At 42.5% G+C, this 12,679-nt stretch overlaps 1 protein-coding gene across 1 annotated transcript in view; it reads left to right on the top strand.

Moving 5' to 3' along the window:
* LOC119650175 (possible lysine-specific histone demethylase 1) overlaps nucleotides 1-12,679 on the top strand; it is a 697,245-nt gene that overhangs the window by 274,765 nt on the left and 409,801 nt on the right. The window lies entirely within an intron of this gene.

Genomic DNA, 12,679 nt, shown 5'->3' with positions numbered 1-12,679 from the left:
ATTCTGCATGGAATTTAAGAAGGGGAGGATATCTAAACATGCAAAAGAGGGGTGTAAATTGTTTTCTCAGCGAATCTAGTCATGTAGGGTACTAAATGAAAGGTCTCGATTAGTACTTTTCAAAACTGATATTTAATGTACAAAGGAGAAGACCGAAGGCCGAAAATTGATCACTTCCCGCGGATTCATTCTCAGAACCTACCCAATCGAAAAATCTGAAAAAAAATCAAGAAGGCGCCACGAGATAGTGCTGATAGTGCTCCGAAATACCCTCCATACCGATGTCTGTTCAAATAAAGCTAATAATAGTAACTTACTATATTTTTTAGTAATTGACTACCAAATCCCATTCATCCCGTTCATTCTAAAATCATGAAATTTTGCAATAATATAGGTTATAATATAAAGCAGTTTGGTGGAAATCGCACTATTACTAACAAATTGTCATTGACTGTCAATTCAGTGCAAATTCTAAGACTGTGAATGTCAGTAGCATGCGAAAGTGAATATCATGATATAATGCATTACTTGCTAGGCGCTAATCGGATAGATGTTCACTCGTATGTTTTTATATAAAAAATACACCCATCAGGTATGAAACCTGAAGCGTGCAGCTTGTGGCTTCTCTTCTTGTTTTTTAAGGTTTTGTTTGTAAAACCGTCCGTCCGTCACACGCATTTTTCTCGGAGACGGTTGTAGCGATTGACACCAAATTTGGTAAAAAGGTGGGAACTGTGAACGCTCACGCATATAGTGAGTTACATCCTCTTACGATGAATTTAAGGGGGGGTCCCCATACATGCAAAAGGGGGGTGTAAATTTTTTTTTCATCAAATATAGTCATGTGGGATATCAAATTAAAGGTCTCGGTTAGTACTTTTCGAAGCCGGTGTTAGTTTTGACTTTTGCTGAAAAGGTGGGGAGTGCGGGGAGTTGAAAGTGGTCATTTTTTTAACGAACCCATTCTCAGGAACTACTCAACCGAAAAATCTGGAAAAAATCAGAGGGCTGCCACTATATGGTGCTTAGCTCCGAAATACCCTCCATATCGATACCTGTTCAAATAAAGTTAATAATAGTATATTACTATAATTTTTAGTAATTGACAGGAAAACCCCCCTTAAGTTCACCCTAGAATCACAAAATTTTGCAGCAATATAGGCTATAGTATAGATCATGATCGTGCCAAATTTGGTGAAAATCGCACTATTACTAACAAAGTTATACTAGGTCAAATCTGCGCTCCTCTGCAAATTCAAGACTATGAATGTCAATATCACTTGAAAGTGGCTATTTTCACATAATATATGCATATTTTACGTGCTACACGCTAATGGGACAAATGCACACCCAAATCTCTTTATAAAAGAAATACACAAAACCTTTCATACCTGAAGCGTCTAGCTTCCGGTTTCCCGACTTGTTATATACTTATCACTCCTTTACAATGGAGAGTGGCTAATCTACAGCACCTCTCTTATCATCGATAACTTCCGTTTAGATGCGGTTTTCTCCGCCTTAGCTCTTTATATGATAATGATTGATAAGCTTCGGGTTTTCAGGTGATCAGCAAATCATAATTGAGGCACCATGGGTTCTTGCTGCTGATATTGACTAGCTCCTGCCAGTTGTATAATTTGCTTTTTACCTATTGTCACTTGATAGAGTTACTTTTCCGTGATACTGTATTCTGCGGATCGTCTTGCTTCCTCGCGCCCTATAGAATCCACTGATATCTGAGGCAGTTTCCTCATTAACTGGCAATTTGAGTTTTCTACCAGTAAACGGGCGAGTTCCCTTGACGGGGTTTTCCTTAGAACGCTTAGATATTACTTCATTTTTGCAATAATAAATACGAAATACTCCTTAATGAAGATCATGCCGGGAATACTGTTCTGGCAAGCATGTCGAGAATGAGGAGGACAGGGTACACCTGCTTCTCAGAACTCATTTCCCGGGGTCCTACCCCTCGGCGGCAGGCGACAATAATCTGCCTGACACCCCAACAACGAATAAAAGGGGAAGGAAAGAGAGCTGGAAACTAGCAAAAGAGGTATGCTCAGAAGCTAGGCTAAGATGGGCAGTGGGAACCTTTCAACCAATGAAATCTCCCGGAGCAGATGGCATCTTCCCTGCACTTATCCAGAGAGGCCTAGGAATTATCCTAGAGTCTCTTCTGAGGGTGGTAAGGGGGAGCATAGCACTGGGTTACATACCAAGGGCATGGAGACGGGCAAAAGTGGTCTTTATTCCGAAGGCGGGTAAAAAGGATCCTTTTCACCCTAAATCTTTCAGACCAATCTGCCTAACATCGTTCGTACTCAAAACGGTGGAGAAGGTCATAGACAACTATATTAGAACTAACGTTCTAAAGCGTAATCCCTTACATCACTGTCAACACGCTTACCGGGCAGGAAGGTCAACTGAAACTGCTCTGTATCAGCTGACAGAGGTACTACGGGACGCCATTGAAACAAAAGAAATTGCACTGTGCGCGTTTTTGGATATCGAAGGAGCATTCGACAACACATCGCACACAGAGATACAGGATGCCCTGAGCCGCAAAGGAGTGGGAAACACCCTGGCACTCTGGATGGGCAAAATGCTAGAAAGCAGACAAATAGAGGTACAAACAGGTACAAATTCTATTATCATGAACACCACTCAAGGCTGTCCACAGGGCGGAGTACTATCGCCGCTGATGTGGAGTATGGTAGTGGATGAACTCCTGGACGTGCTAACTAATACTGGAATACAAGTCCAGGGCTACGCGGACGACATTGTTCTAATCTGTAGGGGCAAATATGAAGATACCCTATGTGATAGAATCCAAACTGGATTAAGGGTTACTAGTGCCTGGTGCAGGAAGGTGGGACTGCGGATCAACCCAACCAAAACCACCATAGTACCATTCACTAGGAGGCGTAAGCTGGATCACCTGAAAGCCATAACATTACATGATATGGAGGTGAAACGAGAAACAGAGGTCAAATACTTGGGAATCACGCTAGACCAAAAATTACTCTGGAAGACACATGTCGGAAACACTTGTCGGAAAGCCACGAGGGCTCTGATGACTTGCAGATCCATAGCAGGAAAAAAATGGGGTTGTAGCCCGAAGATACTACTTTGGATATATACTGCAATAGTAAGACCAATGATTACCTATGGAGCGGTAATCTGGGCAGAAAGAACCCAACTCAGCACACAAGCCAGGGAATTACATAAGCTCCAAAGGCTGGCTTGCGTGTGTATCAGTGGGGCAATGAGGACATGTCCAACGGCATCCCTGGAGGTCCTTCTGGGATTAACCCCTCTCCATCTGCACATACAGATGCAGGCAAGGAGATCAATATTCAGGATGGCCGGTAGCATGAGTGAGGCGGGGAGCTGCCTAAATCGAAGGAAGATTGATATCCTTTCTAGGCGGTATCCCGAATTACTGATACCGAGGGACAACATGACAACGAGGTTTCACTTCGATAAGAAGTTTGAAACACGTTGGAGTAACAAGACTAACTGGGAAAGCGTGGCTGCGACATACGGCTTAAACCAGCAACTGATTACTTGGTACACTGACGGATCCCTCACAGCAGAGGGAGCGGGTGCCGGTGTCATTGGTCCAAGGAAAATGTACTTTGAGCCAATGGGCAGGTACACTAGCATATTCCAGGCGGAAATTTACGCCATAGACAAATGTGCCTCCTTTAATCTGCAAAGGAACTACAGGGGGCAGAACATAGCTATTCTCACCGATAGCCAAGCAGCGATCAAGGCACTTAGGTCCAACCAGGTGAACTCTAAACTGGTATGGGAATGCCTTGAGAGACTGAATACACTCGGCTCGTCCAACAAGGTCTGGATACTTTGGGTTCCAGGCCATGCTGGGCTGGAAGGCAATGAGGCAGCGGATGAACTAGCCAAGAAAGGAGCAGGGATGCCTTTATACGGGCCAGAACCCTTCTGTGGAATCGGAAACGGTTTCATGGCTATGAATCTAAGAAACGAAGAAAAACGGCTGAGGGAACTATATTGGGCGGGCCTACCAGGGATGGAGCAGTCCAGGGTGCTTATTGGGGGATACGAACCCATGCGCACAAAGGATTGCTTAAACCTCACCAAAAAGAACCTCCGAATCATAGTGGGAATTCTCACTGGTCATTGTCGGCTGAACTACCACCTAGGGAAGCTAGGGATATCTACGGACACTGCCTGCAGGTTCTGTGAGGAGGAGGACGAAACCTCTATGCACGTCCTGGGACAGTGTCCAGCACTTGTGCAAAGTAGGTCGATACATCTGGGAGAACACTTAATACCAGATGCAAAGCTGAAACTTCTGGAAGTGGGGAACATACTAAAGTTCCTAACGGTTACTGGCCTGCTTGAGATACTATGATCAACGGGTACACTATAACCAGTAAAAGGGGCACAATAGTTCTTCAAGGACGCGGTGCGACTTTCCCTTAACAAAAATAATAATAATAATAAGCATGTCGGACAGTTGGAATGCTACCGATACTTGAGAAAATGATTTCTAAGACTCGGGTTTCACGTGAACCTGGTTGAGCCATATCGCATTCGAAGGTTCTGGCATTGATGTTTCCCCCACCCGCTGCCTCATAGGTTGATGAGCAGTTTCATTTCTTTGCAGATTCACTTGCAGAATGTAGATGATGTTGGGTTCTCCCTTCTTCCTTTTTTAAGGTTGCTTTTGGAAGGCTTGGAATCTCGCCGAACCTAGAGGACCAGTCACATCTTCGTTCCACATACCAGGGTCCTTACAGAAAGCGCATCATCTGTACGACGCACAACTTTTGGCTCACGACCAGGCTCACCACACTTGGGAGAAAAAGTACTCCTGTACTCGCTTTTTTTCTAAAGCGGCTATCTGCTCGTAGACAGTCGAAATAATGGGTCAGAACAGCAAGTTTCTGCCCTCTGAAATTGATGGATCTGACTCACTTCCTCTATCTTGCCCACAAGCGTGTTCAGATCCCTTATTTCCCAGGTATACATAAATTGAAGGCAGGAAACAGCTGCGTCTGATTTCTTTTCTTGTCAGTTTGTAATACAAGTTCGAATAATATATGGTTTGACTCCGCCAAATAGGTTTGACATCTACCCCAGCCTCTTCTGACTTGGCGCTACTGTGGACTTTTTGAAAAATTTACGTAATTGATCCCTTTTTCGATTCAGTTAGAAAGTTCTTTGGCCTCCTTTTGTTTGATGCTTTGAAATTTGCTATATTAAGGTCATTGAAGGTAGATTTTGGTTATCTTCTTATCATCGGGTGCTTGTTCCTATCCTGAAGTTGCTATTTTCGCCGAGCTTTGCAGTACGAAGGGCTACACCAGCGATTTGTTTTTTGCTGATTTCCCTGCGTCCCTGGAGATATTTTACTGGACGATGGTGGCAGTCCTAATTTTCTATAGAGTGCTCTGCATTTATTGAGAAAGTTGCGCTTCCCTGATCTTATCCTCCTTTACCAATTTTTTTTTCCAACAAACGGATGACACTTTGTCGTCCTTTCTCTCGATCCTTTTTTCGAATTGGCTAGCTGATCAAAAGATATCTTCCCTTTTTGATTAGTAGATACGTTACTTCCCGGGGTGTTATTCTGTCTTTTCCTATTAGTTCCGATACTTACTGTGCCCTCCACTAGGATAGTGCGCTTTGTTACCTTCTTAGGCCAGGATAGGAGACCATTCTAACTTTGCGCTTCTTGTATGGTGGTCTTATGGTGGAATCAATAATTTTTGCTGTGCGGGCCAGCCTTCATCTCTTGTGGAGTTGTAATTATTGTTTCTGTGATTGTTAATATTCTTTACTGGGTTCCAACTGCAAACCGCTATTTCTGCTAGAAGTGACAATATATAAGCGGAGAGGTCATATACGGGTGCACAAAAATCCTTATGATAGTTTGTGTTCCAGATCACGTGCAGTTGTTTTTCCGGAGTCTGCCTCAACTGAGCCTGGACCACTAAATTATTGGTGGCCCGGTTTTGAAAAGTTACAGTCGTTTTTTGTAACTGAAGCTAGTTTGCACGAGATGTCATATTGATGTGTTAAAGTAAGAGAATGCCGCAGATGTTAGCTTTTTTGCAACCTAATCCTAATCGGGTCGTCGTTATCTGCGTTTATGTTAGCTAATGACTAGCCGTGGCTATCCAGGGCCGCCATCATCGGCAAGACGTCAGTACACTGTCCAAGCCTCCATCGCCCTTTTTAGCATTTGCAATAAACCTTTCTTTTGATTCCGGATATCGGGAAGCGATAAATGCGGCGTACATACCAGCTTTATTGAAATATCGTTGGATGATAATTCCTTATTTGGTGCAATTCTACTTCCCCCCTTCGACTTCCGACAAAGTAAATTTCAACCTCAGCAAAGATTCCTCACTGAAAACGATCAACTCACTAAAGGTGACAGAGAAAGATCCAGTCATATTTTCAAGCAGCTTTATTGTCAAAACGTATCTTTCTTGACAAGGAAAGACAATGGTCAGACTACTTTTTGCTCGCAGCCAATATCAAAGAAAATAAATTCTTGTTAGTAATGGAATCATGTAAGCGAAGAAAAGTCGACACAAATGTTACTTTATTGGCAGCGTAATTTCCCTTTCCCGGCCTTGTCCAGTGATTTATATTCTATTTTTTCGGAATTCCTTTTAATTGCACAATCCAACATAACATCAAAACTTGTCTGAAACATAGAAAGAACAGAAACAAGCGCTACCGCGCTCCATTAAGACACGATGAAAAAACAATACGCGAAACGCAACAATTCCTCCGATGATATTAAAAATTTAATTATATACTTTTGCGTGTATTCTCTCTTTCTGCATTCCATCTTGTATTGTAGCGTTTAAGATTTTTACAGTCTACTATGCTTACACGCCTTTCTCAGTACTGCATATATGCTATACACGTAGACCAGCTGCTAAGCCCGTCTGCGGCGGACGAAGGGTATCTGTAGCGTCATATCTTACTAAATGTGCCCAGTTTCAAAAGTTAACTTAGAGATGCCATATATAACCATAAATATGTTTTTCTTTAGGAAAAATCATCGCTTCTGCCGCCACTTGTGATTAAAGTAAGGCAAAATAAGATGAACGACTTGGGCTGTTTGTTTTGCCCATAATTATCTTATTAGCAAAAGCGTATACGACGCAAACTTGCTGAACTCGTGATTAAACACGGCCTATGCCCAATGTGTCCGGCATCAGATCCCCGCATTCAGGCCTGCTATCTAAGATGAGAAAATGCGAGGAAAAACAAGAAAATCATGATGATGTGGTCAGAGGGAAGCCTTGCAGCCCTCTTTATCTGCGGAGTCGCTTATGCAATAAAACGGCGAGGAATCACCATGCATTGAGTTGGAGAGATTGTGGGCAGGGTGGCTTCGATGGATGCATAGAAGAGCATTTCAACCCTGTTAGCCATTGAAATGGTTTCTTCTAGGATGGAGGCAGTCAAGACTCTTGAGCGTGAGGTTGTTTCGAGTCGTTTCATGGTCGAACTATTCTTTTTAAAGGAAACTGTTAAGGGCTAAGTGGCTAAAAGTACTATTTCCGATGTAAACATCATCAGCACCATTGTAAACACCCTGTAAGTTCGAAGAAACGCATCATCGATCCAGGCTACAGGCAACTGGGCAAGTTTTTAGTACTACAACGAGCTGCTTGGAGCTCCTTCCAAAACCAACCCAACCGAAGAGGCTATTATACAATTTTGCCCGGTTCTTTGCGCCGCACCATCACCCCGGAATTCTCATTTTCTCATTGGAACCGCTGGGTCCTGGGCTGCTGCACATAGGTGCACACATACGCAATAGAATGCGTCAGCGCGATCCGCACAACACTCAGCGATCCACGCAGAGTTAACAAACTATAAAGGTAAAGGGAATGAACATCCAATTATAAAACTGACGAGGAAACATAAATTGTTCTAGAGTTATAACCTACATATAAGGGTATTATTTTCAAATTAACAATAACTGAATTTATTGCTGCCAAAGTCTGAACCTGCTAAGCTCGTGTGTTTGCGAAACGCCCGATGCGATGTGAAACAAAAAACAGTTTTTCTCGTAAATCAACGCTCAGACAAATATGAAGTCAAGATGTGATGATGCATTCTACCTCAGGGATATTTGGCAAACGAATGCAGGGAATTTATGAAGAAAGTGATTCGAAGTCAAGGTCTTAGTTGGATATTTGTAATTGCCACGCTAAGGGGGTTAAACTATATACCTAATTGCTCCTGCAACATTGAAAGTTTGTAATGTTGTAAACTATTTTTATTGAAGTTGTGGCGATGTTTGCAATGATCTTCATCATTGTATAAACAGTAGGGCAGAGTTAGTCCAAAAAGTTAATGGTGAAGTAACGAAATGCCCAGGCCTGCTGCCACCTAAATACAACTCTACCGAAATGTCCCATTGACACGCGCTTGAAGGCTTCACTATTAGCTAGATTCGGGGGTGGAGGGATTGTCGTTTCAGTCCCTCTTACGTTTCCCAAGTCCTTCCGAATGTTGGAAACGCACGCGGTGTACCATGATCTTCCCTCCTTTATAGTGAGATGCATGACCGATCACATCCTCACCTGAACCCTCCTCTGTCTCAGGTGACAATGAGACGCGACTTTTGGAGTACCCACCGTTGGCATCTTCTGACCGTGGCAATTAATGCCCCATGTGAATGCTACTGGGAGTTAAAAATAAGAAGGGGAAGGGATCCTCAAACCAAAGATTTATTGGTTGCATTTCATTTGTTTCCTATATTACGGATCGAAATATTTTCTTTAACCTCTTCAACGCAAGAAATCAAAATACAAAAAAATAGGAGAAATGGTAATAAACTAAAAATAAAAAAAATGGCGATTGAAAAATAAAATGAGAGAGTTTGCCGGAACAACCTATGTCATCCCCAGTGAGACACCCGGAGTTGAAATGCTGGGCACACTATAGCAGAAACTTTCAGTCGAGACGTATTCAGAATTCAACGTACGTGAGGAGTCAGCCGAGTTTTTTCAGATCACTCAATCACTGCTACACAGTTTTCGTTACCGGAAGTAAAAGAGTATTGGGGTGGAATTTGAGGATTAGCCGCCCAGCATGTTGAGTGGATTACCACTGAAGGCATAAACCATGCCACTATGCCGCCCATGAATTTTGCGAATGTTACCGAAGAGGAGGTTCATCGAGCTATAAACAGCTCGAAGAATAGAAGGGCCTGGTCTGGATCGGGTGCAGAATTTCTGGTATAAAAAATTTACCAGTAGACATGGTCGGTTGGGACACAGCATAAACCAGGTCATTAGTCGGCCTGAGGAATTTTCACCTTTCTTCTCTGCTGGAATTGCCTACCCACTCCCTAGAAAGGGCACCGTCCAGGACCCCGCAGGCAAAACCGATTACTTGCTTACCAACCTCTACAAATTCGTAATATCAGCTATTTGTGGAAGGATCCAGGAAATTCTTTTGAATGAACTGAAAGGCTGAGTTGGCTCAAGGGTTTGCAAAGAGAAATGCATTATCGGCCAAAGAAATCAGTTTAGTCGCTACGTAGACTATGCAAAGGCTTTTGGGAGCATCCAACACCCTTGCCTAATCGATGTCTTGCATCTGCACCGCATTGCTTCGAAACTTATAAAGTTTTTGGAGACAGTCATACCACCTTGTCAGTGCATTCATCTGAGAACACTGGGGAGGGGATTTGTGTAGTCCTCTTGGGTTTTGTCGGGCACTGAACCCCTTCGTTGCCAGCTGACACAGTTAATGTGTTTAGATGACATCAAGTTAGTTGCTAGTACTGTTGATGATCTCAGAAGTGTGTTACGAATACCACATTTAAGCTTATTTTTACAACATGTATACTGGGAGCTGTTCGTTGCGAGGGAAAAATGTATGTGTGCCATTCAGGAAGGCATGATCGACATCAAAACTTATAAAAACCTCATAATCAGAAAACGGATGGAGAACGACGAGCGCAGAGTATGTGGTTCAGGGTTAGAAATGTTGGATCATCTTATTCCTGGCTGCATTGTTATACTGCCGGGGCAATAGACGAACCGGCATTCTGCCGTATATAAGGTACAGTATATCCGGTTTACCGATATGAAGCACAGGTAGTACTCAATAGTTCTGCTCACAGCATGTATTGGAATGTACGCCATGTAGCTCACAGCAAGTCCGACGTGCTGTTAATTGACAAGACGGGTCTCTCCACGCATGTCATTGATTTTGCTAACCCCCATAATAGCAGCATTGAACGGAGATATGTGGAGAAGAAGGTAAACTATGAGCCGCTGACTCGGGAAAAGTGCATGTGACAGAGAGGCTGACAGCCAGACAGACATTGAACTGATTTTAGTACGGTTTTGTTTTACACATCTGTTAATGCGTCGGACGACGCATCAGAAACCATGCTTACTAGATATGCAATTTGATCGACACAGTCAATACTCTGCCCATTAATGCAGGTAGGGAGAGTGCGATGGCTCGTGAAACTGGGAACCTTGGCTTTTTTGGTGTTTATTTTCAGTGGAACTCTACTTGACTCTCTTTCCAAATCCCAAAGTCAATGATCCGTCAGAGAGAAAACAGATGTCATCATCATAGGTGAGGTGGTTGAGGAAAGATATCGGATAAGGCAACCTGAAAAATGTCACCGATATCATGAAAAAATAAAGGTTGCTTTGGAGGATATTTTTCCTTTTTTATTGGCTAAAAAGTATCTAATCTATACATATACGTATTTCGGGGACAAATTGTCCCGTTCTTCAGTGTTTTATCTTCATCTTATCAAGGAAGAAGGGGACAGTTGGCCCCCGAAATACGTAAATGTATAGATTAGATACTTTTTAGCCAATAAAAAAGGAAAAATATCTTCCAATGCAATCTTTCATTTTAAGACTTCGGCTAACAGACTACCTCCTAATTCAAACCAAGAAAAAATAATGTCGGGGACAAGATGCATCCCTGGCGGGCTCCTCTTTGGACCTCAAATTTCTCTGAGATATTATTTCAATACAATACCTGACATTTTGCGCCATCATATGTCGCTTTGATAATAGCTGTTCCAGATAGACTTCCTCTTCATGCTACCGAAAAGTTCCTCGAAAGCGATGAAGAGCAGGTGAAGATCTGCCCGCACTGATCCAAAATGATTCGTAGGGTGTTGATGTGGTCAATGCAGGAGGATACGAAGCGGAGACCAGTCTCTCCCGAACAAGCTCTCGAAATACCTTTTGAATTGCCACATTCAAAATGAATGCCCATTTTCGAAATAATAACGATTATCTCCTTCTTCCACTCTCTGGAAAAGCTCTCGGAACCCAAGGATTTCCTTATGAGTGGAAGTGGTAGATCTACAGAGAGAGCATGCGTAGTGAGTGATAAATAACTCTGAGAGGAGACAGCTTTGGCCATTTCATCCGCAAGAGACGGAACTTACCGGAAATGGTACGGTTAACAACCGTGGAAAAGTGTTTCTTCCGCCTCTTCAGCTGCCCGTCATCGTGGATAAAGAGTGGACCGATACCGTCTCCATAGTGTCGCGTTTTGTCTGTTTGTCGTCATGATTTTAGTCTCATTTTTGTTTGTTTTTAGACCATCTTCCTTCACTATTTCCTAAAGCTTCACTAGAGCTTCACTCCCCATCTCTTTCCACGGTGTCAGGATATTTGAATCATCTACACAGACCTGTGATCATTAGTATGGTACTATTTAGATCTCTTGGCATCTCTCCAATTATATATTCCAGAGTTATATTAAATAATGTTGGGGCCAGCCTATTATCTTGCTTTAATTAGAATCTGTGCTGAAGTACCTTTCCAGGGGTTTCGCTGAAAGTAACAATGGCCCCCAATAGTTCCGCGGTGGAATAACTTTCCTCCGATCTTCCCGTTGAAACCACTGATTGTTATCTTCACATCGGTCGAGGCCAATAAATCAAATACGGATTGATGACTGAATTCTTGTTTTACAGAGTCCCTATTAAAATCTTTTGTAAGAACCGTCGATCTATCTATCTGTCGCACGTATGTGCTCAGAAAAGGTTAGTTGTAAATTCTTTTTCACGGTGTATTGTCATGTCTGGATTAGTACTTTCTAAAGTTTGATATTTGATGGAAGGGGGGGGACTGTATAGTGATTATCTTTTCACGGACCCGTTCTCAAAAAGCAGAACATCTGAAAACATGCCGATAATTGTTGAAATTAAGTTAATAATAGTATATTGCAATGCTGACCACATTGCCTCCTACAGTGTTCTGTAGTGTACCGTTACGGTCTTGAATGAAGTGCTCTAACACACTTCAAGGACCTGATCCAATATGGATTGTTGCGCCAACGATTATTATTATTATTCTTAAGTTGATCTTAAAATCGTCAAGTGGCAATAATATGAGCTATAATATTGAATTTGGTGGAAATCGCCCCATTACTAACCAAGTTATGATAGATCAAAGTTGTCTTTTGTACAAATTTACTGCAATTAGTTTTTACCAGAATACCAATATTGCAATTGATTCGCCTGAAATCTGTGATGTTTCGGGCGAAGTTCTTGTGGGGGGCAAAAGCTTTCTTAGGTTATAGATTTTGTTCCGCCATGCATTTGAATTCGTCAATCAACTCGTTACTTTATAGTTTCGGTTACTTGGCGGCGAAGACGTCTATG

Source organism: Hermetia illucens, chromosome 2 (assembly GCF_905115235.1).
Source record: "Hermetia illucens chromosome 2, iHerIll2.2.curated.20191125, whole genome shotgun sequence".
Lineage (NCBI taxonomy): Eukaryota > Metazoa > Arthropoda > Insecta > Diptera > Stratiomyidae > Hermetia > Hermetia illucens.
Note: the sequence above shows the minus strand (reverse complement) of the source record. Positions and strands in the feature narration are given on the sequence as shown.